This window comes from Erinaceus europaeus, chromosome 20 (genome assembly GCF_950295315.1).
Source record: "Erinaceus europaeus chromosome 20, mEriEur2.1, whole genome shotgun sequence".
Classification (NCBI taxonomy): Eukaryota; Metazoa; Chordata; class Mammalia; order Eulipotyphla; family Erinaceidae; genus Erinaceus; species Erinaceus europaeus.
In genome coordinates this window covers 28,284,951-28,312,817 of record NC_080181.1, presented here as the reverse complement: position 1 = coordinate 28,312,817, position 27,867 = coordinate 28,284,951, and the positions used below count along the sequence as shown (strand labels likewise).

The 27,867-nt window shown below is 41.8% G+C and overlaps 1 long non-coding RNA gene across 1 annotated transcript in view; it reads left to right on the top strand.

Annotated features, from left to right (window-relative positions):
• Positions 1 to 5,662: 5,662 nt before the first annotated feature.
• LOC132534916 (uncharacterized) overlaps positions 5,663 to 27,867 on the top strand; it is a 32,009-nt gene continuing 9,804 nt past the window's right edge. Inside the window, exon 1 of the long non-coding RNA XR_009546673.1 lies at positions 5,663 to 5,785. This is a non-coding gene — a long non-coding RNA (uncharacterized LOC132534916). The remainder of the gene's footprint in view (positions 5,786 to 27,867) is intronic.

The following is a 27,867-nucleotide window of genomic DNA, read 5'->3' as shown; positions in this document are numbered from 1 at the left end:
AGTCAGGCAGTAGCACAGTGGGTTAAGCGCATGTGGCGCGAAGCACAAGGACCAGCGCAAGGGTCTCGGTTTGAGCCCCCGGCTCCCCACCTACTGAAGGTCTGCAGGTGTCTACCTTTCTCTCCCCCTCTCTGCCTTCTCCTCCTCCTCTCTCTATTTCTCTCTGTCCTATCCAACAATGATGACATCAATAACAACAATAATAATAACTACTACAACAATAAAAAGAACCAACAGGGGCAACAAAAGGAAAAATAAATAAATATTTTTAAAAAATCACTAGTATCATGGCTGCCAGAGGGGAAGGGTAGAGGAGCTGGTAGAAAGGCTTGACGGGGTGGTGGTGGATGTGGCGTGATGCACACAGTTACTGTGGTGAGAAACTGCACTTGAAACATGTGCAGTGCTGTAAACCCTGTTTCCTCAGTGTAGCAAACGTCGATAGTAAACCAAATGCTCCTCTGCACGTGCCTTACGTCTCCTCCTTACGTCTGTCTGGTGGTGAATGCTCTGGAGCTACTTTTTAACTTGCAGATAAGATTGGCCCCAGCTCCCCAGTGTTAGTTCCAGGTTTTAGGCCTCGGTTCTGTGTCCTCCCTGTTAAGCTGTAGTCGGAAGCACTCAGGTACCTTGGTGTGGAGGGGCCCACCTGCTCGCTGAGCTCTGTGGTGAGGACCTGGCTGGCCCATCACATTAGTGAGGGGCAGGTGGTCCACATGGTAGAATGGGGAGAGAATGTGGGCCTATGGATGCGAGAGCACAGAGGAAGGAAGTCCACAAACACTTAGGATTCTCATGCCAAGCAAAGTCCCTTTTCTTGAGGACATGGCAGGCTCTTAGAATTTGGTGTGCATGTATGTATACTCTTTTTTCTTTTTCTCTTTCTTCTTTTCTTTTCTTCTCTTTTCTTTCTTTCTTTCTTTCTCTCTCTCTCTCTTTCACTCTTTCTTTCTTTCTCTCTTTTTTCTTTTTGCCTCCAGGGTTATCTCTGGGACTCGGTACCTGCACTATGAATCCACTGCTCTGGGAGGAGTTGGGTGGTAGCGCAGCAGGTTAAGCACATGTGGCACAAAGTGCAAGGACCGGCAAAAGGATCCCGGTTCAAGCCTCTGGCTCCCTATCTGCAGGGGAGTCACTTCACAGGCAATGAAGCAGGTCTGTAGGTGTCTATCTTTCTCTCCCCCTCTCTGTCTTCCCCTCCTCTCTCCATTTCTCACTGTCCTATCCAACAACAACATCAATAACAACAACTGCCGGGCTAGCGTCGCTGGAGAGAGAGACCAGGAACTCGTGGCGGAGCGGGAAAGCAATGCAGTGCCTTTATTGATCAGAGACCACGCCTTTATATATATGTATCTTTAGCTGGAAGTGGCAAGTGGGAAAAGGAAATGGCTAGGAGAGGGGGTGGAGAAAAGAGCACGAAGGTGGAAAGCTTCCATAGCAGCTGTTGTGAAGGTTCTAACCAGTGGGATTAACCAATACCCTGCAGGCAGGGCAGGTCTCATGCAAAACAGTGATTATGTAAATAGACCACAGCATCAGTAATGCAGCAGGGGGGCTGACTGACAAACAACAATAATAACTACAACAATAAATCAACAAAGGCAACAAAAGGAAATAAATATTAAACAAAAAGAATCTACTGCTCCTAAAGGCCATTCCCCCCCCCATTTTTTTATTGGCTAGGACAGAGAGAAATTGAGAGAGGAGGAGAGAGAGAGAGAGAGAGAGAGAGAGAGAGAGAAAGATAGACACTTGCAGACCTGCTTCACCACTTGTGAAGCAATCAGTCCTCTCTATAGATGGGGACTGGGGTCTTGAACTGGAATCCTTGTGCTGATCTTTGCCTTTGCACTATGTGCACTTAACCTGGTGCGCCACCACCTAGCTCCCCCTTTTTTCTTCTCCAAGTTACTTTATTGGGTGGAAATAATGATTCACAAGACAGCTGTTGTCATATAAAAACAATTTTTTAATCTTCCTATGATAGGTGTCTGCATACCACTGTCACTGCTGACTTAAATCTTCCTCTGTCACTAGGCACTGTTTTTTGTTTGTTTGTTTTTACCAGAACATTGCTCAGCTCTGGTTTGTAGTGGTGCTGGGGACTGAATGTGGGACCACCAGTGCCTTAGGCATAAAAGGCTTTTTGCATAACCATTGTGCAATCTCCCCAGCTCTTGAATGCCCTCTCAGTCCCTCCCCATTGACTTCCCCAACTTTAAGAGTCCTTGACTTTGTACAACAGACCACACCAGTCTAAGTTTCTCCCTGTGCTCTTTTTTTTTTTTTCATTTCTTACATTCTAAATATGAGTGAGATCATCTAGTATTTGTCCTCATTCTGGCTTATCTCACTTAACATATTCCTTTAATTTCCATCCAAGATGTGACAAAGGAGAAGGTTTCATGGGGCCAGGCAGTGGCACACCTGGTTAGGCGCACACACTACAGTGCACAAGTTTCCAGGTTTAATCTTCTGGTCCCCACCTACAGAGTGGTGAAGCAGGGCTGCAGGTATCTCTCTGTCTCTTTCCCTCTCTATCTGCCCCATCCCTCTCAATTTCTCTGTTTCTATCCAATAATAAAATAAAATTAAAAAGATTAATAACTAATAATAAATTCATCTTTTTTAAAGGAGAAGGTTTTATCCTTTCTTACAGTTGAGTAGTATCCCATTGTATCTGTGTACCCTTACTTTCCTAGCCACTTATCTGTTGTTGGACATTTGCGTTGCTTCACAATTGGGGTTAACACAGATGAATACAGGGGTGCATACATCCCTGTGTGTGCAGAGCCTTCGTAGTCCTTTGCACAGAAGGCCAGGCATCTGTCACATGATTTCCCAGGAATACTTTTATACAAGCCAATGGAACACAAAAAAGGACAGAAACAGCTATTCTCATATATGACGCAATAGGCCTTAAAGTAAATAAAATAAAATAAGATAGGGATGGACATTACTTAATGCTGAGAGGATCAGTCAGTCTAGAGGACTTAACATTGATGCGTCCAGTGAGAGGCCATCTAAATACATCAAACATCTACTGAAAGAGCTACAGCAATATATGAACAGCAGCATAGTAATAGTAGGGGACTTCAACACCCCACTCTCTCAACTTGACACATCATCTAGGCAGAGAATTAGTAAAGAAATAAGGGAATTAAATGAAAAGACAGAAAAACTAGAATTATCGGACATTTTCAGAGTCATTCACCCCAAGACACTGGAATACACATTCTATTCAGTCCACATGGGTCATTCTCAAGGATAGACCCTATGTTAGGCCACAAAGATAGTGTCAAGAAATTCAAGAACATTGAAATCATCTTGAGCATCTTCTCAGACCACAGTGGAATTAAATTAACACTTAACAACAAAAATTTAGTAAAAGTCTCAAAATATGGGCCAAAGAGGAAATTAAGAAAGACATTAAAAAGTTTTGAGAACTCAACAAAAATGAAAACACAAACTACTAAAATATTCGGGACACAGCTAAGGTAGTACTGAGAGGGAAGTTTATAGCCATACAAGTACACATTAGGATATGATAAAAAGCTTATATAAACAACCTGAATGCACACCTTAAAGACTTAGAAGAAGAAGAATACAAGAACACCAAAGCAACCAGAAGGACTGAAATAACTAAAATTAGAACAGAAATAAATGACATTGAAAATAAGAGAACAATACAAAAGATCAACAGAGCTAAATACTGGTTCTTCAAAAGGATAAACAAAATCAGCAAACTTTTAGCCAGATTCACAAAATAAAAAAGGGAGAGGACCCAAATAAATCAGATTGTAAATCAAAGAGGAGATATCACAACAGACACCACAGAAATTCAACATACCATGTGAGGCTTCTATGAACAACTCTATGCCACCAAACTAGAGAATCTGAAAGAAATGGAAGAGTTCCTATATACCTACAAACTTCCAAAATTAAACAAAGAGGAACTAGAAAATATGAACAGGCCAATCACAGCCAAAGAAATTCAAACAGTTATCAAAAACCTTCCCAAGAATAAAAGTCCTGGACCAGATGGTTTTACAAGTGAATTCTACAAAACCTTCAAGGAAGAGTTAATAATTCTACTTTTAAAACTCTTTTAAAAGATTGAAGCTACAGGAATACACCCTTTCACCTTCCATGAAGCCAACATCACCCTGATACCAAAAGCAGACAGGGACACAATTAAAAAAGCAAACTATAGACCAATACCTCTGATGAACATAAATGCTAAAATATTGAGCAGAATTCTAGCTAATCAGATACAGCAGTGTATTAAAAAAGATTGTTCATCACAAAAGGGGGGTTTATCCCAACAATGCAAAGTTGGTTTGATATATGTGAATCGATAAATGTAAATAATTTAAATATATGTAAGCCAATAAACGTAAATCAATATATGTAGGTAATAAGTGTCAATCAAAAGAAGCAAGACCAAAAACCACATGGCTATATCAAAAGATGCAGAGAAATCCTTTGACAAAATCCAACATCCTTTTATGATCAAGAAAAGAATTACAAAAAAAGGGAATAGATGGAAAATTCCTCAAGATAGTGGAGTCCATATATAGCAAACCTACAGTCAGCATCATACTCAGTGGTGAAAAACTGGAAGTATTTCCCCTCAGATAGGTACTAGACAGGGCTGCCCACTATCACCATTACTATTCAACATAGTGTTGGAAGTTCTTGCCATAGCAATCAGGCAGGAGCAAGGAATTAAAGGGATACAGATTGGAAGAGAAGAAGTCAAACTCTCCCTATTTGCAAATGATATGATAGTATTTATAGAAAAACCTAAAGGATCAGCAGTAAGCACCAGGAAATAGTAAGGTGTCAGGCTACAAAATTACCATACAAAAGTCAGTGGCATTCCTCTATACAAACACTAAGGTAGCAGAAGAAAAAAAATCAATCCCTTTTACTATAGCAACAAAACAATAAAATATCTATGAATAAACCTAACAAAAGAAATGAGAGACTTGTATACTGAAAATTATGAGTCACTATTCAAGGAAACAGCAGAAGACACAAAGAAGTGGAAAGATACTCCATGTTCATGGACTGGAAGAAATGACATACTCAAAATGAATATACTACCCAGAGCCATATACAAATTGAATGCAGTTCCTATCAAGGTCCCACCCAACTTTTTAGGAGAATAGAACAAAAGCTACAAATGTTTATCTGGAACCAGAAAAGACCTAGAATTGCCAAAACAATCTTGAGAAGAAAGAGCAAATTCTCAATACATCCAATAGCTCCTCCCCCTGCACCCTCCACCCCAAACTTGTATGGTGCCAGGCAGATACAATTTCTAAACATGGTGCAACAATGAGATGATAGGAGTTTATCCTATGTAAATAAAGTTAACAGAGAACCTTTGAAACATCCTAATCCAAGCCTTTCACCCATCTCCTCCTAGTTCTAAGGCAAGTGCAGTCTAGAGAGATCACCCAGTTTGCCCCACATGATGTGCAGCTGGCTGCTACTCTACAAAGCCCTGTCACAAGAAAACCCCGAGCATCTGAGACGGTCTGGGGAGCCACCACACACCCATGTGACTAGCTGAGTCACTGAGAGGTCCACAGCAGGGCCACTGGGGCTCAGCTGCTCCAGTCAGTGAGGTGTCAGTGCCACCCCCACTGCTGCCCTTCCTAACTCAGAACACAGCGCCTCTTCATCCCCACTGAGGTCCTGTGGCAATTATTGCGGTGTAGGATTGTCAGGCTCCAGTTTTCACTAGATCTTTTGTGGGGTTAAGTTCCAAACGGTGGAGATTTCAATTGGTAAGCTTGATATTCAGTCTCTGAGGCCCAAAAAGATTTGTGTATAACCACGTTCATAGCAGCACAATTTATAATAGCTAAAACCTGGAAGCAATCCAGGTGTCCAACAATAGATGAGTGGCTGAGCAAGTTGTGGTCTAGATACACAATGGAATACTACTCAGCTATTAAAAATGGTGATTTCACTGTTTTCAGCCCCTCTTGGATGGAGCTTGAAAAAATCATGTTAAGTGAAATAAGTCAGAAACAGAAGGATGAATGTGGGATGATCTCACTGTAAATTTGTAGTAGGGCACCAAAGTAAAAACCCTGGGTGGAGGGTGAGGGTGGATGTTCAGCTACATGGGACGGGAGTGGGGTGGAGGGGGAGGGGATGGGACACAGTCTTTTGGTGGTGGGAATGGTGTTTATGCACACTCCTATTAATTTGTTATCATATAAATAAAAAAAAAATCAGAAGAGAAAACACAAATAGAACCTGAACTGGAGTTGGTATATTGCACCAAAGTAAAAGACTCTGGGGTGGGTGGGGGGGAGAGTACAGGTCAAAAAGGATGACAGAGGACCTAGTGGGGGTTGTATTGTTATATGGAAAACTGGGAAATGTTATGCATGTACAAACTATTGTATTTACTGTCTAATGTAAAACATTAATCTGCCAATAAAGAATTTTTTTTTAAAAAGAGAGATGACCAATTTCAAGAGAAAGAGGATGAAGAACTACAGTGGGATTTGCAGTACTGAATCTGGGTCCTCCCACATCTAAGTCCTATGCCTCTGCCCTGGACCACTCCCCTTTGGTAGCAGAGGGGGAAACTCTGAGAAAGTTGAGTGAGAATATGGTGCAGGCAGGCTTTCCAACGCCCAGTTAAGGGGCTGCAGAGATAGTATAGTCTTTCGTGCAAAAAGACTTGAATGTCTGGAGCTCCAAGGAGCCAGGTTTAATTCCCTGCATCACCATCAGCCAGAGATGAGCAGTGCTCTGGCAAAAACAAAAACAGAAACAAAAAACAAACGAGCCAAAAGCTTAGTTAGTTGTGTCAAGAGAGGCCCCTGAGCTGTTGGGGATGTGGCAGTCAAAGAAATACACAGCATCCTGCCCTGGTAGCCACGTGCTGGAGGCAGGAGCAGAGGGTCAGGTCACAGATACAGAGGCAATAAGGCCCTGGAAGAGTGTGGTCGGCACTGGGAAGTACTAAGACAGAAGACAACATTTGGTGGTTTGAGGGCACAGGCTGGGTTGGTGAAGGGAGGAACCAGAGACACCATGCTGAAAGGTGACATTTAGCCAAGCCATGAGAGATGAGGGACTAGTGATGCTGAGAAGGGAGGAGGCAGGACAGGTTTGGGGTACCAAGAGACTGACCAGTGTGGTGGGGAGGAGGGAGCGGAAGGGGAGCAGGCAAGGAAATCAAAGGGGTTTGGGGTGGAAAGAAGGAAGGTTAGGTTGGGGATATTTAGGGGGCCCTGTGAGGAACTTGAACCTCTCCTCTGGGAGAAAGGAAGGTCATTAACCAGTGGGGAGACAAGACGAGCTTGAAAGCCCATCCCAGTCCTGGCTCTTGCCAGACACCAGAAGGGCACATTGGGCAAATCAGCTAGCCTCTCTGGGCTGTGTGTGCCTTGGGGGGTTTGTGTGTGGGGGGATAGGGTGAAAGGGACATGGTGGTTGGATCTGGGGTACTTCAAACATTTTCTTTTAAATGTCTTACTTGTCTACGGCCATACCACTCTGAACATGCCCGATCTCATCTGATCTCGGAAGCTGAATGTCTTACTTATTTGTATTTATTGAAAGAGACCAGGGCACCACTCCATCATATGCAGTGCCAGGGACTAAGCCCAGGACAAGGCATGTTCTATAGCTCTGAACCACCTCCCCAGTCCACCCTCAAAGGGCTATTTTAAAAACTACAGGTGTTAGAGGCAGACCAAGTCAAACACATGCACACATGCAGGCAAGTCAATTCCTCTGCCCACCACAGAGAAGAGCCAGTGCTCCCAGGCTGATGTTCACTTTTCCCATTTGCCCCCCAAGGCGAAGCCAGATCCCCAGGTGCATGTGGAAGAAGCGCCTGTGGCACTGGGAGAGGTAGCTGAGTTCCCTGTCACACCCATGGGAGTCGAGTACAACTCTTTCCAAGGCAATTACGTTCCCTGGCTGGGACCAGCAGGAGAGCAGTTTCCCATGGCGAGACAAGCCCACAGCCTGGCCTCAGCAACCCCTACTAGGCTGGGATTAGGAGAGGGGGAGGAAGCAAGTGACAGGCCTGGACGGGTCCCCCTGGGAGGGGTGCAGGATGTGGTGGGCAGTGTGGCAGGATTTGGGTGCAGCGTCAGTGAGGGGCCAGGAGGAGTCGGCCTGTGACAGGAAGTGCGGCCATTTTCCTCCTGGAGCTGGGAAACAAGCACCTTAGCAGGAAAGACTCTGCCCTCCACTGCCAGGAACTCCAGATGCAGAGCTGTCTGAAAGAATTATTTCATTTTCCTTGGAAAGGGAGAAGGGAAATGTAAAGAAAACAGGGAACACCCAAGCTCCTTTCTCCCTCTCCCTGCCTAGCCTGGACCTGCAGCAGAGGCCGCTTCTGCCTTCGGTTCCATGTTCCTCCCCTCTAGCCAACCATCACCTCCACTTTTCCTTCACTGCCAGCTCGCAGGTCCCCACTAGCCTGCTGTTTGGAACTGTAAAATGTCTCCAAGCAAGAGACAGTTTAGAAATGAAAAAACAAAACAAATCAAACAGAAGGAAAAAAAAAAAACCCAACTACCCAGTCAAGAGCTTTCAGACTCACAGTGATTCGTAAACATGGCTACTGGGTTGCATGAGATGAGATGAGATGCAGGAGCAGTTGAATTGTGAGAAGGGATGCCACCAGGTCTGCAGCTTCCCCTTAGCAGAGGCCCGCGTTGCTGTGCGAGGGCTTGAAATCATCTGGTCCTTAAATACAGGATTCACACAGAGCGAAATAACGCCCAGTGGGATTTGAAAATTGGGAGTCATCCAGGCACCGCTGCAAATACAATAGAGAATATTTCCATCACACGTGTTGCTCCTTTAGCCACTTTTAATTAATTAGTTAAGAGTCAGTTTAGAAACCACGCTGAAAGTCCTGAGTTCAATCCCTGGCTCTGTATATGTCAGAGAGATATTCAAGTTCTTTCTCTCACGCATAAACTAGCAAACACATCCATCTTTAAACAGAATGAAAATGGATACAATTCAGTGGCATGAATCATATTCACATAATGCATGACCGTTATCGCGATTTCTATTTGAAAACTTCATCACTCCATAACAGGAACATTTAAGAAAAATTCCCCATTTTCCTTTTCACGACTCCTAGTCAGCTCTAATCTACTTTTTTGTCTCTGTGCTTCTGCCTGCTCGACATTTTTCATCTAAGTGAAGTCATACCTGCTGAGTTCCTTTGGGTTTTGGCTGATTCCACTTAGTCTAATGTCTTCGGGGTTGATCCAAGTTGCAACATGTATCAGAATTTCATTCCTTTTTATGGCTGAGTAATATTCTATTGTATTCTTGTACCGCATTTTGTTTATCAGTTCATCAGTTGATAGACATGTGGAAGGTTTCCACCTCTTGGTTACTGTGAATAATGTTGTTGTGAACATTGGCATAAAATATACCTGTCTGAATTCTTCCTTTCAATTTTTTTTCCACTAAGTAACTAGAAGAGGACTTGCCAGTTCATATGGTAATTCTGCTTAACTTTTTGTTAAAGCTTTGCCAATTTTTTTTTTCTACGGTGGTTGCACCACTGTAGTATTCTCACTAGAAGCCCATAAAGGTTTTTAAATTCTCTACATCGGTGTCAACCTTTGGTATTTTCCATTTAAGAAAATTTCTGGCCATCCTACTAAATGCAACATAGCATCTCACTGGGGTTTTGTTTCCATACTAATGACTATTGACTATTACTTCATGTGCTTATTTTCCATTTGTATATCTTGGAGGAATGTTTAGTCATGTCTCTTGCTCACTTTTTAAACTGACCTGTCATTTTGTTACTGAATTATAGGCATTTTTAGTATATATGGCTTTTCAACCTTTATCTGATATCTGCTTTGCAAACATCCCATTTTTCTGAGTTCTTTTTTCATGCTCTTGATAGTATCTTTTAACCCACAATTAAAAAATTCATACTAGTGATTTAATATTAATTTACAAAATTATAATGTAACAGGGCTATAATTCCACACCTTTTCCACCATCAAATTCTGTGTCCCTATTCCCTCCATTGGAAATTGCACTAGTTCTCACAACATCACAGATATGGGTCATCTATTATTTCTATGACTATCTATCTATACTTATATAGCTGATTTTTTTTTCCTATGGTCCTGCCTTCTCTTCTTTTCTAAGTCACACCTACTACTTCTGAGTGTCCTGTCTTTTCTCTCCTTCTTCTCCTTTTTAATTTTTTTTTCATCCTCTCTTCCTCTGGATCCAGATGGAACTGGAGTTCAGAGTCTTCTGGTTATTTTCCCCTAACATTTACCCCTCTGAGAGTATGTATACAAAAGTTTTTAATTCTATGCATTTTTATTAGTGTTTGGGGGTAATTTTCCCATCTATATTGTTAAGATATATTGGTCAGCAATTTTTTTCTTGTGCTGTTTTTATATAGCTTGGTAATGGTGATCTTGTAGAATAAGCCTGGCAGTATTTCTCCTCTTTAATTATTTGAAAGAGTTCAAGAAAGACTAGCATTTCCTCTTTCATAAGTTGTTAGACAGAATTTACAAGTGAGGCTAGCTAGTTCAGAGTAGTTTATGATATAACTGAATATTCTTACAACCAGAAAGGTCTATTTAGGAATTCTGTTTCTTCATGACTTTGTCCTGGGAACACTTCGGGAATGCTATATATCTGCTCATAGTACTCTCACAACCCTTTCGTTTTTATAGACTTGGTAGTACTGCAGTTTACACCTTCACTTGTGTTTTAGCTTGCTCTTTTTCTTTAACATTTTAAAATATTTATTTTTTTAATTTTTAAAAATTTGCTTTTTCCTCCTTTTGTTGCCCTTGTTGTTTTAGTTATTATTATTATTGTTGTTATTGATGTCGTTGTTGTAGGCTAGGACAGAGAGAAATAGAGAGATGAGGGGACGACAGAGAGGGACAGAGAAAGATAGACACCTGCAGACCTGCTTCACCACTTGTGAAGCGACTCCCCTGCAGGTGGGGAGCCGGGGCCTCGAACCAGGATCCTTACGCAGGTCCTTGCGCTTCACACCATGTGTGCTGAATCCGCTGCACTACTGCCAGACCCCCTATCTTTATTTTTTTTTAAGTTAATTTTATTTTGATAGAACAGAGAGAAATTGAGACGGGGAGACAGAGGGAATGATACAGAGGGATACCTGCAGATGTGCTTTACCGCTTGTGAAGCTTTCCTCTTGCAGGTGGGGGCCAGGGGCATGAGTCTGGGTCCTTGTGCATGGCAATACATGCGCTTAACCAAGAGCCTCACTACCTGGCCCCAATTTTCTCTTTTTCTTAACAGGAAGTTAACAAACTAGAAGATGTTTGCTATGACTAAAAAGGGCAAAGGGTTATTATTTTTAATAGAGGCATCCCCTCACGGTTAGGGGAAGCACATCATGAGTGGGTGATACACAGAAACGGAAACATGACAGTTTAATAGAGGGACAGAATGATGCTTAGTCTTACCAAGAGGCAGAGAAATACAAATGCGGAAGACAGAAAAGACTTTAATGTCAACTGACAGGCAAAAATCAGGAAGCCACATAATAGGAATTCCTGGCATGGCAAGAATGGGCAGTCCATTGTACTTTAAAAAATATTTTTAAAAAATATTTATTCCCTTTTGTTGCCCTTGTTGTTTTTTATTGTTGTAGTTATTATTGCTGTTGTTGATGATGTCATTGTTGTTGTACAAGACAGAGAGAAATGGAGAGAGGAGGAGAATACAGAGACGGGGAGAGAAAGACAGACATCTGCAGACCTGCTTCGCCTTCTGTGAAGTGACTCCCTTGCAGGTGGGGAGCCGGGGACTTGAATCGGGATCCTTCGGCCGGTCCTTGCGCTTTGTGCCACTTACGCTTAACCCACTGCGCTACCGCCCAAGTCCCAGTCCATTGTACTTTTTCTAGACTGATGCTGCCATTGTGGAGAGTTATTAAACTTAGGCATCTGATTAAACTTAGGCACTTGTGTGGAATATCTTGATCCTTTGATCAAGATATTCCACACAAAAAACCAAACCAACACACACACACACACACACACACACCACGTGAGTGTAGAGGAGACACTGAGAATGTATCTGTTATAGCACTGGCTGTGGAAGCAAGAGGTGGACGTGCATTAGGGGGAATCCATCTAGAGTGGGGCTGGAGAACGGCCAGCCCAAGGGCCAAAATCGTTTGTCCTGGTCCCGCCAAGGCAACCACCAGGGTGGGGATAGGAGTAGGGGTGGGGGTGGAGGGGGAGGTGAGGACTTGACATTCAATCAGTCTAGCTTTTTATCACAGTGACATTAATTGCTATCTCTCTCTATATATATATATTTATTTAACCAGAACACTGCTCAACTCTGGTTTAAGGTGTTGCTGGTGATTAAGCCTGGGATTTTGGAGCCTCAGGCAGGAGAGTCTTTCTGAATAATCATTATACTATCTACCCCCCCACCCCATCCACCCTAAGTGCTAATTTTTTTTTGCCTCCAGGGTTATTACTGGGGTTCAGTGCCTGCACTAGAATCTACTGCTCCTGGAGGCCATTTTTCCCATTTTGTTACCCTTGTTGTTGTTGCTATTGTTGCCACTGTTAGGACAGAGAGAAATCAAGACAGGAGGGGAAGACAGAGAAGGGAGAGAAAGAGAGAGAGATAGACACCTGCAGACCTGCTTACCACCCGTGAAGTGACCACCCCCACCCCCTGCAGGTGGTGAGCCAGGGGCTCGAACTGGAATCCTTACACAGGTCCTTGAGCTTTGCACCATGTGCGCTTAACCTGCTGCTACCGCCGGGACCCCTAAGTGCTAATTTTTAAGTTGATAATTTTATATGGGGCAAGAGTGATTTGTAAATAGTCCAAATGGCCCCTGGAAGAATAAAAGGTCCCTCACCCTTGGTCTAGAGGAACGTACTACTAATAAATTGTATTACATGTACAAGGTGGAATACCATCTAGCATGTACTTATTTGTTTAAAATACACATTTGGAGGGCTGGATGGTGGCAGGCCCAGTTATGCCTATACATTACCATGTGCAAGGACCTGGATTCGAGTCCCCACTCCCTGCCTGCAGGGGGGGACACTCCACAAGTGGTGAAGCAGGTCTGCAGGTGTCTCTCTTTCTCTCTCCCTCTCTCAATTTCTCTCTGTCCTATCTAATAAAAATAGAAAGGAAAAAAAAAAAACAAAAACAAAAGGAAAAAAAAGGCCACTGGGAGGGATGGATTCTTAGTATAGGCACTGAGCACCAGCAATAACCCTGGTGGCAATAAAAATAAACACACACACTTTATTTTAATGAATTATGTGATTTTTGAATGTTTGTCTCCTCCTCTACCCTATCTAGCATTTAGAAGGAATGAACATGAGACAAACATTATTAGGTGGATAGGTGAAACATATAATGTTGAAAAAAAAAAGGGGAACGAATCTGACAAAACAAGAGCTTTTATGAACCACTAGTGGTAGCAATGTATAAAAAGAAGGGTGTGGACTGCTTCAAAGAGATAAAGATATGCTAACATAGCCACAGAGAGAAATTAATATATGTGTGTGTGTGTGTGTGTGTGTGTGTGTGTGTGTGTGTGTGAGTTCTAGTGTGTACTTGTTTGCTGTTAGTAGACTGATTAAAAATTTAGGGTAAGATGGGTGGGGGTACCACATTCTAGTAATTTAAATGATTTCAAATGAAACATCTCAACAGCAAATAAAATATATTCATATTTTGTTAAACATTCCTCCGGAAGGTCCACTCAACTTACTCCTTTTTCAGCACGTGTCACTGAGGCTTTGATTTCCTTGTCTACTGCAGTAGACCGAATGATCACCCCTCCTCAAATATATGTGCACACTCCAGTATCTGCCGAGCCTGTGAATTTGGCCTTCTTCACCCCACAAGAGAAGCCTAGAGATCACAATAGCACCACCTGCTGGCCAGCAATAACCAGCACAATAAATGCGTAAGCAGAGAAATAGAAATAAACAATTGAGCAAGCCACATCAATCAGATAGGAACTTAACAGAGGAACTACAAAGAATTACGTATTTAGGGAGACTGTCAGAGACAGACTACAGAGAGCTCATTGTGAGGAGTCTCCAAACATCTCAGCAAGACTTGAAAGAGCATTTTACTATGGAATTAAGACACGCAAAAGAGGAACTCAGAATAGAGTTCACTAAGAAACTACAAAGCTTGAAAGCAGAACTTCAGTCAGAATTCACTAAGCAGTTAGGAAGCATGAATGAATGTGCACCTTCTTTGGAAAATCAAGAATCTTGAGATGGGATCATCTGGACTTCAGGTGGGTCATGATGCAATGACAAGCATCTTTAGAAGAAAGATATAGGAGAGAAACACTAAGGAGAAGGAGGGGAAGGTCAGATAAAAATAGAGGTAAAGATGAAAGTTATGCGACTACAAAGCCAAGAATACCTGGAGCCTCTAGAAGCTAGGAGAGCAAGGAAGTAATTTCCCATAGAGCCTTGGGGGATGCACAGCTCTGACAGCCCTTGATTTTGGACTCTGAGTCTCTAGAACTACGAGAGAACAAATATCTCTGATTGCTTTAAACCACCAAATGTGGCCATCTGCTACAGTTGCCCCAGGAAAGGAACACACCCATTCTCTTTTTTCTCTTATATTTTCTCATCATTCCCTCAGGAAGAGGGAAAGCAATGTCCTCGTACTGTCCCCAACAACATGGGTTTCCATTTGCTGTGTCTTACAGGGTCTCCTCCTCAATCTGTGTTTCTCCAACAGAGACGTTCGATTATGTTGAATCACGTGGTCACACTGCATTCTGTTAATACGGGAAATTAGTCTAAGAGAAGTCTTGTTTGGTGGGAATAGGTGTAAACTATGACATCAGCCTTTCTTTCTTCTTCTTTTTTCTTTTCTTTCCTTTCTTTTTCTTTTCTTTCTTTTTTTGTTTTTGCCTCCACAGTTTTCGCTGGGGCTCAATGCCTGCACTATGAATCCTCTGCTCCTGGAGGCCATTTTTCCCATTTCTGCTGCCCTTGTTGTATTTGTTATTGTTGTTACAGCTGTTGTTGTTGTTGGATAGGACAGAGAGAAATTGAGAGAGGAGGGGGAGACAGAGACATTTTTTTGTTACTGTTGTTGTTATTACTGTTGTTGTTATTGGATAGGACAGAGAGAAATGGAGAGAGGGGAAGACAGAGAGGGGGAGAGAAAGATAGACACCTGCAGACCTGCTTCACTGCTTGCGAAGCGACCCCCCCTGCAGGTGGGGAGCTGGCAGCTCGAACTGGGATCCTTCCACTGGCCCCTTGCTCTTCACGCCATGTGTGCTTAACCCGCTATGCTACTGCCCAGCCTCCCAGTCTTCCTTTTCATCAAAGAGGAAAAAAAAAAGGCTTTGAGCTTAGTTCTTTGAAAACTGACATCTGGTTAGATATTAATAACATTGTTTGCTTTCATTGAATATATTTTTGTGTGTGGCTCTCTCCTAATTATTGTGATTAATGCCACTTTTTCATTTATGCTTATAACAGCAAGTCTCCTTTTTAAACAAATGGACCTAAATTCCGAAGTCAACTATTTTGAAGAAACATAATAGGTAAGTAACAGCCAATATACAGACCTGGGAAAGTTTATAAAGGTGAGAAATAACATGCTACTGCTAGAAGCTTATCAAATAACTTTTTTTTCCCTAGAGAAATATCCAAAGATCCATAGTTAAGAATTCTGATTCCACTCACACCTGTGAGAATGGATTCCACCAACAAACCAGGAAATGGCAGGTGTTGGAGAAGTTGTGGAGAAAAGGGAACTCTGCTACATTGCTGGTGGGAATGCAAACTGGGGCAGCCCCTTTGGAAGTCTATATGGAGAGTCCTTAAACACATAAAAATGGAATTACCTTATCATCGAGCAATACCACTCTTAGGCATTTATCCAAAGGGCATGCAAATATTAAGTAGAAGGGATATATGCACCCCTATCTTCATAGCTGCATTAGTTACAATAGCCAAAGAGTGAAAGAAGCCTAAATACCCATTGACAGATGACTGGCTAAAGAAGTCATGGGGGTATATCCCCCATGGAATACTACTCTGCAATCAAAAAGGATATCATGTCTTTTGGGACAAAATGGATGGAGTGATTATGCTTAGTGAAATAAGTAAAGAGATGAAAGATAACTACTGGATAGGTTCAGTCATTTGGAATCTAGAGAATGGAAACACATAAGCATACCAAAAAAAGACAAAATAAAGCAATGTTTAAAAATAGGTGAGAACTATGGTGGTTGCCTTTGGGAGGTTGTCGGGTAGGGACACAGAATTTTGGTGGTGGCTGCGGTGTAGAACTATATACTGTAATCTTACAATCTTGTAATCCACTACTAATCACAAACAAAATTAAAAAAAATAAACAGAAGTACTTCTCTCATTTGTGAACTCTTTTGATTCATCTTCTGTTTGAGTGGGTTTCTTTCTTTCTTTCTTTCTTTCTTTCTTTCTTTCTTTCTTTCTTTCCTTCTTTCTTTCACTTATAAGAAAGACTCAGGATAAGTGCTGTGTTGATTCCCTTCTCTTTTTCTCTTTCCTCAACTATCTGAAAAGAAAAAAAAAACTCACTGGGATAAGTGGAATAGCTACAGGCACAAAGCCCCAGCAAAAGCTTGACAGAGGAAAAAATAAAGAGGCAATACATTAAAATCCTGGCATGAGCTCCTTAGGTTGTGGTGAATTGGCACTCTGTGCAAAGCTGTAACAGATATTGTAGAAATAAGTGCAAGATCCAGACCTGTCTTGGCCTGGTTGGAGAAGTTACTAAGGCTGCTATGGCCCAGCTGAGCTTTCAAAAATGACCAGGTGTTCGTCAGGTGTATAGGGTGGGAAAGAACAAGCCAGGTGTGAACAACTTCATCCTGGGAGCTTCAAAACAACACCTGAGACAAAAATATATGCTCTATAAATGCCTGCAGAATTGAACCAAATACAGAGAGAGCATATCACTACAAGTGCCAAAGGAAGAGAGATAGGTGAATTATGGGGTGAGAGATGATGCTAGAGAAAAAGGAGAGAATAGGAGGTCTGGTGAGACATGTTATGGGGTTTGAATAATTTTATAACAGGTGTAGTGGGTTGTCTGAAGGATCTCAAGCATGATAGCATCAGCTTGGCATGCTAGAAGATTTCTCTATTGCTCTGCAAAGGGTGGATCAGAGTGCGGTAACCTGGAGGCAGGGGATAGGAGGTAGTTAGTTGCAACAGTCCCCAAGAAATACGGTGAGAATCTGAACTGATTGGCTTCTCCCAAGGGGGAGTCAATTCTCTCCATAGACACAGATGTGTGTGTGTGTGTGTGTGTGTGTGTGTGTGTGTGTGTGTGTGTGTGTGTGTGTGTGTGTGTTGGGGAGATTCGCCCAGCTCTGCCCTTACAAGACACAAGCTTAGCAGCAAGCAATCCCTTTTGTTCCCAGACTACATCTGCCTGGTTCTGGATATTTGTGAAGGAGTGAATGACACCTCATGGGGACATGGAAGGGGGTGGTGGTGCCAGTGAACCGTACCACTGCCATCCCTGTTACTGGGAATCCGACTCTGAAGAGTGTGTGTTCAGCCAACACAGAGTTCCCAAAGTAGACGCAAATCTAGTTTCCAAATTCCTTTGCAGACCTGTTATTGAAGACGCAGTTATTCCCTGTATGAGGGAAACATGTCTGGCTCACAAAGTTCACAAGAGACAAAGAAGAAACGGCAATTCAACAACAACAATAACAACATTAAACAAGCCAGGAAAAAAAATCTCACACTGATATATAGCATTGGCGGGGGTGGGGGGCAGAAGTGGGGCGAGACATTTCAGAAAAGTACAGGTGTGGAAACTCTAGATTCCATGAGCACTTTTGCAATTAATTTTCTAGATGAACCACTGGCTCCTGCCAAATGCCCCTGTCCTGGAAACAACTCCCAGCTTACCCAAGTGCTCACTCTGCTAAAACGCCTAGTTTCCGGCTATCATTATCTTCCCCAAACATTTCCAGTGACTTCAAAAATACAAAGAAAACTGAACTATTCATTCATTTTGTCTTAAGTCATTTTGAAAAACACATTTATGAGGAGGGGAAAAGCCAACAGACTGAAAGCAGTTACATAATGAATAAAGAGTGTCCAATTACAGGATGTTCCTCTTTATAAATAGATTTATTATTGTCACCAAAAGGCATTAAACTTGATACTCTAGTAAGCAGTACTGTCCAACAGAAGTACAAAGTAAACCATAATCATCATTAATTTTTTTCTTGTAGCCTTCATTTCTAGTATGAAAATATAAAAATAACAGAAAATTAATTAAAGACATAATTCTAAATGTCTAAGCACCTTAGGCCAGAGTTACAAGACACATTGGTCAAAACAGGGCAGAACTGAAATGAGGAATAAATAAACTAATAGACCATTATGGTTGGAGATTGCAAAACTCTCCAGTAATTGATAGAATAAGAAAGCAGCAAATGATTAAGCCCTGAAATACAGAAGTCTAGGAAACCTCATCAGTGAACTTGACCTAGTTAAAGTGTTTAAAGCAAAATATAAAACAAATGCACTTTTTTTTTGTATAATGGAATATCCGTCAGGATTTCTATATGGAATTACAAAACAATATTTGATATGCTTAAAAGTATCGGTTAGTCTCTGACCACAGAATCAAAATTACAAGTCACTAACAATGTAACACTTGGAATGTATTCCAAATATCTGAAGATTCAACAACATGCTTCTAAATATCCCAAGGGACAAAGAAGAACTTAGAAAGGAAATTGGGGGGCCAGGTGGTGGCACACCTGGCTGAGTATACACGTAACAATGTACAAGGACCTGGGTTCTCGCCCCCACCTGCAAGGGGAAAGCTTCATGAATGCTTCAAGTATCTCTCTTCCTTCTTTCCTCATTCCTCTCTCTCCTTCCTTCCCTCTCAATTCTCTGTATGTATCCAATACATAATAAATAAATAAATAAATAAATATATATATATATTAGAAACAATAAAGGAAATTAGAAAATGATTTTTAGGGGCTGGGTGGTGGTGCACTTGGTTAAAAGTACAGATTACAGTGCGCCAGGTCTGGGGTTCAAGTCCCTGACCCCCCCCCATAAGTGGTGAAGCAGTGTAGTGCGCTCTCTCTCTCCCTTCCTATTTCCCCCTTCGCACTTGATTTCTTTCTGTCTCTACCCCAAATAAACCAAATATTAAAAACAGTAAAAGATAAATAAATTTTAACTAAATGGAAATAAAGACATAACACAAAAAATTGTGGGATGTCACTAAAAGAATGTTTACAATAAACTATCATTTGAAAAAAAAGAAACTATAGTTTAAAATACTATAGAAGGTACAAAAGTCCATCTCAGCTCCCATTTAGAAGCACAGAAAAAAAAAAGTGTAAATTTAAAACAAAGTAAGTGCCAGAGGAAACAACACTGTGGTTTACTAAATAGTCCTTCATGTCTGAGGCTCTTTGGTCTCAGGTTCAATCCCTGTCATCATCATAAGCCACAGCTGAGCAGTTCTCTAGTAGAAGAACAAAAAAAGTTTCTAGAAGAAAGAAGATAATAAAAGGTTTAAATGAATGACAACATAAACACATCAATGACAGAAGAATCTATGAGAGAGAAATCAGTAAAATCAAAAGTGATTTCTTTGACAAGATGAATAAAATTAGCAACATCCAGAAGACATAAATCACCAACATCAGGAAAATAAGAACATCACAAGAGAACTTGGAAATAAGAGAATAACAGGAGATATTCTCTGTAAGTTTGTCCAAACAACCAACAACCTAAATAAAATGGGTAAGTTCCTTGGATGACTCAACCTAGCAAAATAAACACATCTGCAAAATATAAAACCTGGAAAGTCCTATAACTATGAACCTGAATTTATACCTAAAAATCTCATCACAAAGAAAACTCCAGGTCCATACAGCTTTTTTCTTTTTCTTTTTTTTTTTCTTTTAACTTCTTTATTAGGGGATTAATGTTTTACATTTGACAGTAAATACTATAGTTTGTACATGTATAACATTTCTCAGTTTTCCACATAACACTACAACCACCACTAGGTCCTCTGTCATCCTTTTTGACCTGTACTCTCCCCCCCACCCACCCCAGAGTCTTTTACTTTGGTGCAATATACCAACTCCAGTTCAGGTTCTGCTTGTGTTTTCTCTTCTGATCTTGTTTTTCAAGATCATCCCATATTCATCCTTCTGTTTCTGACTTACTTCATTTAACATGATTTCTTCAAGCTCCATCCAAGATGGGCTGAAAACGGTGAAGTCACCGTTTTTAATAGCTGAGTAGTATTCCATTGTGTATCTATACCACAGCTTACTCAGCCACTCATCTGTTGTTGGACACCTGGGTTGCTTCCAGGTTTTGGCTATTACAAGTTGTGCTGCTATGAACATAGGTTATACACAAATCTTTTTGGATGGGTGTGTTGGGTTCCTTAGGATATATCCCAGGAGAGGAACTGCAGGATCATAGGGTAGATCTATTTCTAGCCTTCTGAGAATTCTCCAGACTGCTCTCCACAGAGGTTGGACCAATTGACATTCCTACCAGCAGTGCAGGAGGGTCCCTTTGACCCCACAACCTCTCCAGCATTTGTTGCTGCTACCTTTTCTGATGTATGACATTCTCACAGGAATGAAGTGGTATTTCATTGTTGTCCTTATTTGCATTTCTCTGACAATCAAAGACTTGGAGCATTTTTTCATGTGTTTCTCTGCCTTTTGGATCTCTTCTGTGCTGAATATTCTGTTCATGTCTTCTCCCCATTTTTGGATGGGGTCATTTGTTTTCCTGTTGTTGAGTTTGGCAAGCTCTTTCTATATTTTGGTTATTAACCTCTTGCCTGATGTATGACATGTAAAGATCTCCCAGTCTGTGAGAGGTCTCTTTGTTTGGGTATTGGTTTCTTTTGCTGTGCAGAAGCTTTTTAAGTTGATGTAGTCCTATAGGTTTATACTTGCCTTAGTCTTCTTTGTAATTGGATTTGTTCCACTGAAGATGTCTTTAAACTTTATGTGGAAAAGAGTTCTGCCAATATTTTCCTCTAAGTACCTGATAGTTTCTGGTGTAATATCCAAGTCCTTGATCCACCTGGAATTTACTTTTGTGTTTGGTGAAATATTGTGGTTCAAACTTTCATTCTTCTGCATGTTTCAACCCATTGTTTCCAACACCATTTGTTGAAGAGACTCTCCTTTCCCCATTTAATAGTTTGGGCACCTTTGTCAAAGATTGGATGTCCATAGGTGTGGGGGCTTACTTCTGGGCTCTCAACTCGATCCCACTGGTCAGTGTGTCTATTTATGTTCCAGTGCCAAGCAGTTTTGATTACAATGGCCCTACAATACAATTTGAGATCTGGGGGTGTGATGCCTCCCATTCTGTTTTTCTTCTCAAGATTGTTTTGGCAATTCTAGGTCTTTTCTTGTTCCAGATAAACATTTGTAGCATTTGTTCTAGTCTCCTAAAAAATGTGGTTGGGATCTTGATGGGGATAGCATTAAATTTGTAGATGGCTCTGGGTAGTATACTGGGGGCCCTTGTAATACCCAGGCCCTTGTAATGTGTGCATTTTACCAGGTACGCCACTGTGTACCTGGTACACCTGTGTACAATTTCTTTTTTTAAATACATTTTAGTCTTTTTAAATTTAATTTTATTTATTTTCCCTTTTTTACCCCCCTTTTTGTTGTTGTAGTTATTATTGTTGTTGTCATTGTTAGATAGGAGAGAGAGAAATGGAGAGAGGAGGGGAAGACAGAGGGGGAGAGAAAGATAGACACCCGCAGACTTGCTTCACCACCTGTGAAGGGACTCCTCTGCAGGTGGGGAGCTGGGGGTTCAACCGGGATCCTCACGCTGGTCCTTGCGCCTCGCGCCATGTGCGCTTAACCTGCTGCACGACCGCCCAACTCCCCTGTGTACAATTTAAGTCCTACATTTAAATGAACGCAAATGTAAATTTTACATTTTTCTCGCTCCAGACATTGCTGCCCTGTTTCTGGACAGTACATTCCTGTACAGTGCTGGAATTTGAGGAAAATTCACCTCTAGCTTGTGCTTTCTACCTGTTTTCCCCACAAATGGCTTCTTTCTCCACAGATTCCCTAAGTGGTGGTGGAAGAGGTGTTATGGCGGGGGGGGGGGGAGGGTACTTGGCTTTTATAAGGAAAACACTGACTTTCAGGCTGAGCACCTTCAAAACTGAATAGAAGTCCCTGGCCTTTCTCCCTGGCCTGTGTGTCTTCAGTGTCAGGGAGGTCCCAGATGGGATCGGGATCGATTTATGCACTATGATGTGAGTGCTCTGCTCCAACAGGTTTCTGCTGCTCCATGTCACTTCCGCCTCTTTTTCTGGCCTAAACATCTCGCTATTTGAACCAGTATCACCTCGTTAATAATTTTCCTCTTGGTTTTGAGGTCCTTCAGAGTTGCTAACAGACTCATAGGTTTGCAGTGGCTTTTATTTATCCTGCTTTGGAAGCTTGGTGTACTTCTCCAATCTAGGGCCTTACATGTTTGTTCAGTGCTGGAAAATTCTCGGCCATAATCTCCTCCATTATTTCCCCTCTCTCCCTTTATAATTTATTTTTATTCATTTCATATGCTCTAGAAAATTTCACAACAGAGAGAGAGAACACAGCCTGACTCCAGTAGATACAGCGATGGCGGTGTGTGTGTGTGTGTGTGTGTGTGTGTGTGTGTGTGTGTCAAGCTGGGAGCCTTAGCTATGCAACTGCCCAGCTCTACCAGTTGAGCTATTTCCCTGCTGATCCATTTCTTCTTTGTCTCTGTGTGATGCTTCTTGAATATTTGATGAACACTGCACCTGCTGTTCATTCTGTTTTCTATCCCTCAACTGCCCTTTGAATTCCCACCTTTTTACTTTTCTCTTGTTATTTCATTTCTCTGTGTGTGATTTCTTCTCTTTTTAAAATATTTTTATTTATTTTTATTACTTTGGATAGAGTTAGAGAGGAATTGAGAGGGAAGGGGTAGACAGAGAGGGAGAGAGAAAGAGAAGTAGCACTGCTTCACCACTCAAGCAGCCTCCCTTCTGCAAGTGGGGACTGGGTGCCTGAGCCAGGTTCTTTGTGCCCTGTAATGTATACGCTCTACCAGGTGCATTACTATCCAGCCCTTGTATATAGGATTTCAACTATCAGCACATGGTCTTTAGTTGTGTATGGCTGACAGTGGATTTAAAGGTCTATGGTTCACTATCTACTTTACTCATTTGTTAATGTATGGCTTATTTTTTTTATATATATCTACTATGGATAACAAAAATAAGAGACTGGAATACTACTAATAACTTCTCACTATCTTTGTTCTTCCTTCTCATCTTGTCCCAGTGCTTTCTCTCATCTGTAGTAACTACTCCATTGAATGAACCTTGTCTGGATTATTCTTTTTTAAAAATAATTTTTATTACTTTTATTTATTTATTGATAGAGACAGTCAGAAATTGAGGGGGAAAAGGGAGACAGAGAGAGAGAGAGAGAGAGGAAGAGAGAGAGAGACCTGCAGCCCTGCTTCACCACTTGTGAAGGTTTTCCCCTGCAGGTGGGGACCAGGGGTTTGAACCTGTGTCCTTGCATTCATTCTGTAGTGTGTGCACTGAACCAAGAGAGCCACTGACAGCTCCAGGATTATTCTTTTGCAATAAAAAAAATTAAGTCATATTTTCAGAATATCTATTTTCCTAAAAAGCACATTATTCATTTTCCTGTTTGGCTTTAAAATACTTTGCAGCTCACCTGGGTTGCTTCCAGGTTTTAGCTATTATGAATTGTGCTGCTATGAACATAGGAGTACACACCTCTTTTTGGTTGGTTGTTATGGAGTCCTTGGGGTATAACCCCAGGAGAGGAATTACTGGATCATATGGAAGGTCCATGTCTAGCCTTCTGAGAGTTTTCCAGACTGCTCTCCACAGAGGCTGTACCAATTTACATTCCCACCAGCAATGTAAAAAGTCCTGGAACCCTTGGATAGGGCCCACTTTCCCGTATGCGTCTCCCAACCCAAACCAAATAATATTGCATCTGCCGATCACAACCTAACCAACGCAACGATTGCCACCTCAACATGCTTCACCTCAGACTGTATCCAGAGACTTCACGTGTGGAATGACAACCCTTCAGCTTCATTACTCGGGTGAGACCTTTCCTTTTATAGTACACTCTAATTTCATCTCAGGTAGTTCACTTTCTAACAAAGTCCCATAACCTAGATATACACCAGTTTCTGTGAGAGAGAGCTTATGTGCAAACGTATCCATAAACTACTGCAAAATATATACCTGAAAGCAGCAGTACACTAGAGTTTGCAGTGAGTACCTCCCTAACACTTCCTCTCCACTGTTCCAAGCTTGGGATCCATGATTGCTCAACAAATTGTTTGGCTTTGTATGTTAACTCTCTTTTCAATCGCCAGGTTCCAGATGCCACCAGGATGCTGGCTAGGCTTCCCTGGATTGAAGACCCCACCAATGTGTCCTGGAGCTCAGCTTCCCCAGAGACACACCTTACTAGGGAAAGAGAGAGGCAGACTGGGAGTATGGACCGACCAGTCAACGCCCATGTTCAGCGGGGAAGCAATTACAGAAGCCAGACCTTCTACCTTCTGCAACCCTCAACGACCCTGGGTCCATGCTCCCAGAGGGCTAGAGAGTGGGAAAGCTATCATGGGAGGGGGTGGGTTATGGAGATTGGGTGGTGGGAATTGTGTGGAGTTGTACCCCTCCTACCTTATGTTTTTGTTCATTAATCCTTTCTTAAATAAAAAATTAAAAAAAATACTTTGCAGCTTTGTACAAAGGGTTTTATGTTGAGTCTTTCAGATTTATTCTTTTCATTCATAATTGTGCTCCTGCAGATTCATGCAGATTGCTGCAGGTCACTATAATTCATCTGTTTTGACTGCCCTATAATGTTCCATTGTGTGATGTGTCTGTATCAAAGTTTACTTATCTGCTTTCTGTCAAAGAGCATTTGGGTTGTTTCCAGATGTTTGCTAGTACAAACAGCACTACTGTAAACATCATTATTCATGTCTCTTGGGTTTCTCTTGGCTACATCCCAAGAGATGGAATTACTGAGATACAGAATGTGTAAATGCTCAACTTTCAAAATCATGACAGACTTCTTTCCTAAGTGGTTGTAACTCCCCCCCCGAAAAAAAATTCCTGCTATTTAGCTTATCAAGTTTTAGATTCTCAGTGACCATATTTTCCACTGGTAAAAGTGCTATGTTCTTTACTGAATTGGTTTCTGTTTTGTAACTGTATTCTGTGACTGTAGCTGCCATTCTTTCATTTATTTGTCTACTCAGAGGGAATATCCACACAGTACAATCTTTTACAAATTGTGCAACCGCCTCCAGTCAATGAGGTATTGCATCTGTTTAGGATCCACATATATACCCTCGTCCCAAGGATGTCTGTTTCTCAATGTGCTTTATAAAATTCGGTTGTGGGGGGCCAGGTAGTTAGGCACCTGGTTAAGCTCATATAGTACTAAACACAAGGACCTGCACAAGGATCCGGGTTCCAGCCTCTGGTAGGGGGAATAATTCACGAGTGGTGAGGTCTACAGGTGTCTATCTTTCTCTCTCCCTCTCTATCTCCCTCTCCTCTCTCAAATTCTTTGTCCTATCGAATAATAATGGAAAAAAGATGGCTGGATTCGTAGTGCAGGTACTGAGCTCCAGCAAAAACCCTGAAGATAATGATGATAATTAAACATTTAACAATAAAATAAATGAATAAAAATCGGTTGTGAGTTTATTTTCAGCACAAACTCCCTCCTCTCCCTAGGGAATTCCTGTCTACTCTGGTTAAAGTCTCTCTATAAAATGACTTTCCAACGTCTTCTACTGGAACCACTGTGTTGTCAATGGCTGAGGACCTGTTTATGTCACTTTGATGTCTTGGTTATGTATACACAGCATTTTCTAGTCCTCACATCCTCCTGTAGCACAGGCCTAGGGTTTTATGTGATCACAGATGATTTTTGTTCTTTTTCACTCTGTCAAAGCCTCAAGCCTTGCCACTTCCACAAGTGGATGGATGAAGAAGTCTTTCTAGCTACCCTTCCAGGGACTGGGAAGCCCTTTAAGTCACTTCAGTTAAGGGGATTCAACCACAGCTTCCAAATGAATACATGTCCAGGACCAGTTACAGTGTAAAGATGAAAAGCAGTTCACAGCCCCGGGGCATCTGTGCAGGACTATCTCCTGGGTCATGATAATATAAACTCCCACTTTCCACTCTCTCTCTGTGTGTGTCCTGAATTCTTTTGTTTCTTTTAGCACTTTTTCTTTCCCTCTTTCCCTCCCTACTTCTCGTTCTTCCTTATTTACTTTCTTTCTCTCTTTCTTTCTTTTTCCTCTTTTTGCCACCAGAGTTATTGCTGGAGCTCAGTGTCTGCATGATGGATCTACTGTTCCCAGTGGCTACTTTTCCTCTCCTCCTACTTCTTTTTTATTGGATAGGACAGAGAGAAATTGAGAGGGAAACAGAGAGGAAGAGAGACAGACACCTGCAGACCTGCTTCACTGCTCGTGAAACTTCCTCCCTGTATGTGGGGAGTGGGGCTTGAACCCTGGTCCAATCATGGTAAAGTGTGCACTCAAATGGTGCACTACCACTGAACCCCCTATACTTAGCATTTCTGTATAAGTACCACATGCTAACCGAATGCGCCACTGGAGCTCTGACTTAGCCTTTCTCTGAGCAGATGAAATGATGGGAAAGTCCAGGTCAGCAAGGGTAGCTTATTTTCAGAAATTCTAGTGGTATAGTTTTAACAGATTCTTGTGGCATGCGCCATATTAACACATACTACACATTCAACTATAAATGTGAATGCAGAAATACTGGGTAAATAAATTGATGCATAAATGCCACCTGGCATTCTCATCTTAATCTTTCCAATTTAGTTTCCAATAAAACCGTGTGGCTACATTTTTCTTTTCTTTTTTATGTCATTTTTATTTTATTTATTGGATAGAGACAGCCAGAAATCTAGAGGGAAGAGGGTGATAGAGAGGGAAGGACAGAGAGACACCTGCAACATTGCTTCACCATTCGCAAAGCTTTCTTCCTGCAGGTGGGGACCGGGGGCTCGAACCCGGGTCCTTGCCCACTGTCACATGTGTATTCAACCAGGTGCGCCACCACCTGGTCCCGCTACATTTTTCTTTATGTGGTGCCAGGGAGAAAACCCAGGGCTTCAAGTCTGTGGAGTCCTGCTGCATGGCCTCCCTGGGTCTTTTTTTTTTTTTTTTAAATCTATAGGAAGAAAGGAGAGGGAGGCAGACAGGCATCAAAGCACCACCATCCATGGAGCTCCTCTGACAGAGTCCTCAAGCTTTCTATGTAGTGCCAGGATTGGAACCCAGCATCTCATGTACAGCAAAGTATATGCTTTACTGGGTGAGATATCTTATTCTTGTTTCTATATTTTTTAAGTTTATTTTTATTTATTTTTTATTATCTTTATTTATTGAGTAGAGATAGCCCAAAACCAAGAGTGTAGGGGTGACAGAGAGGGAGAGAGAAAGAGAGACACCAGCAGACCTGCTTCACCATTCGTGAAGCTTTCCCCCTGCAGGTGGGAACCAGGGGCTCAAACCTGGGTACCTGCACATTTTAATATGTGCACTCAACCAGGTGTGCCACCACCCGGCCCCTCATTTCTACATTTTATTCTGTGAACTCCCAAGGCACAGAAAGGCAAAGATGTGCTTAAGCTCATAGAACATCAAGGTCTAGAAGTGAGCAGAGAATCTGAGA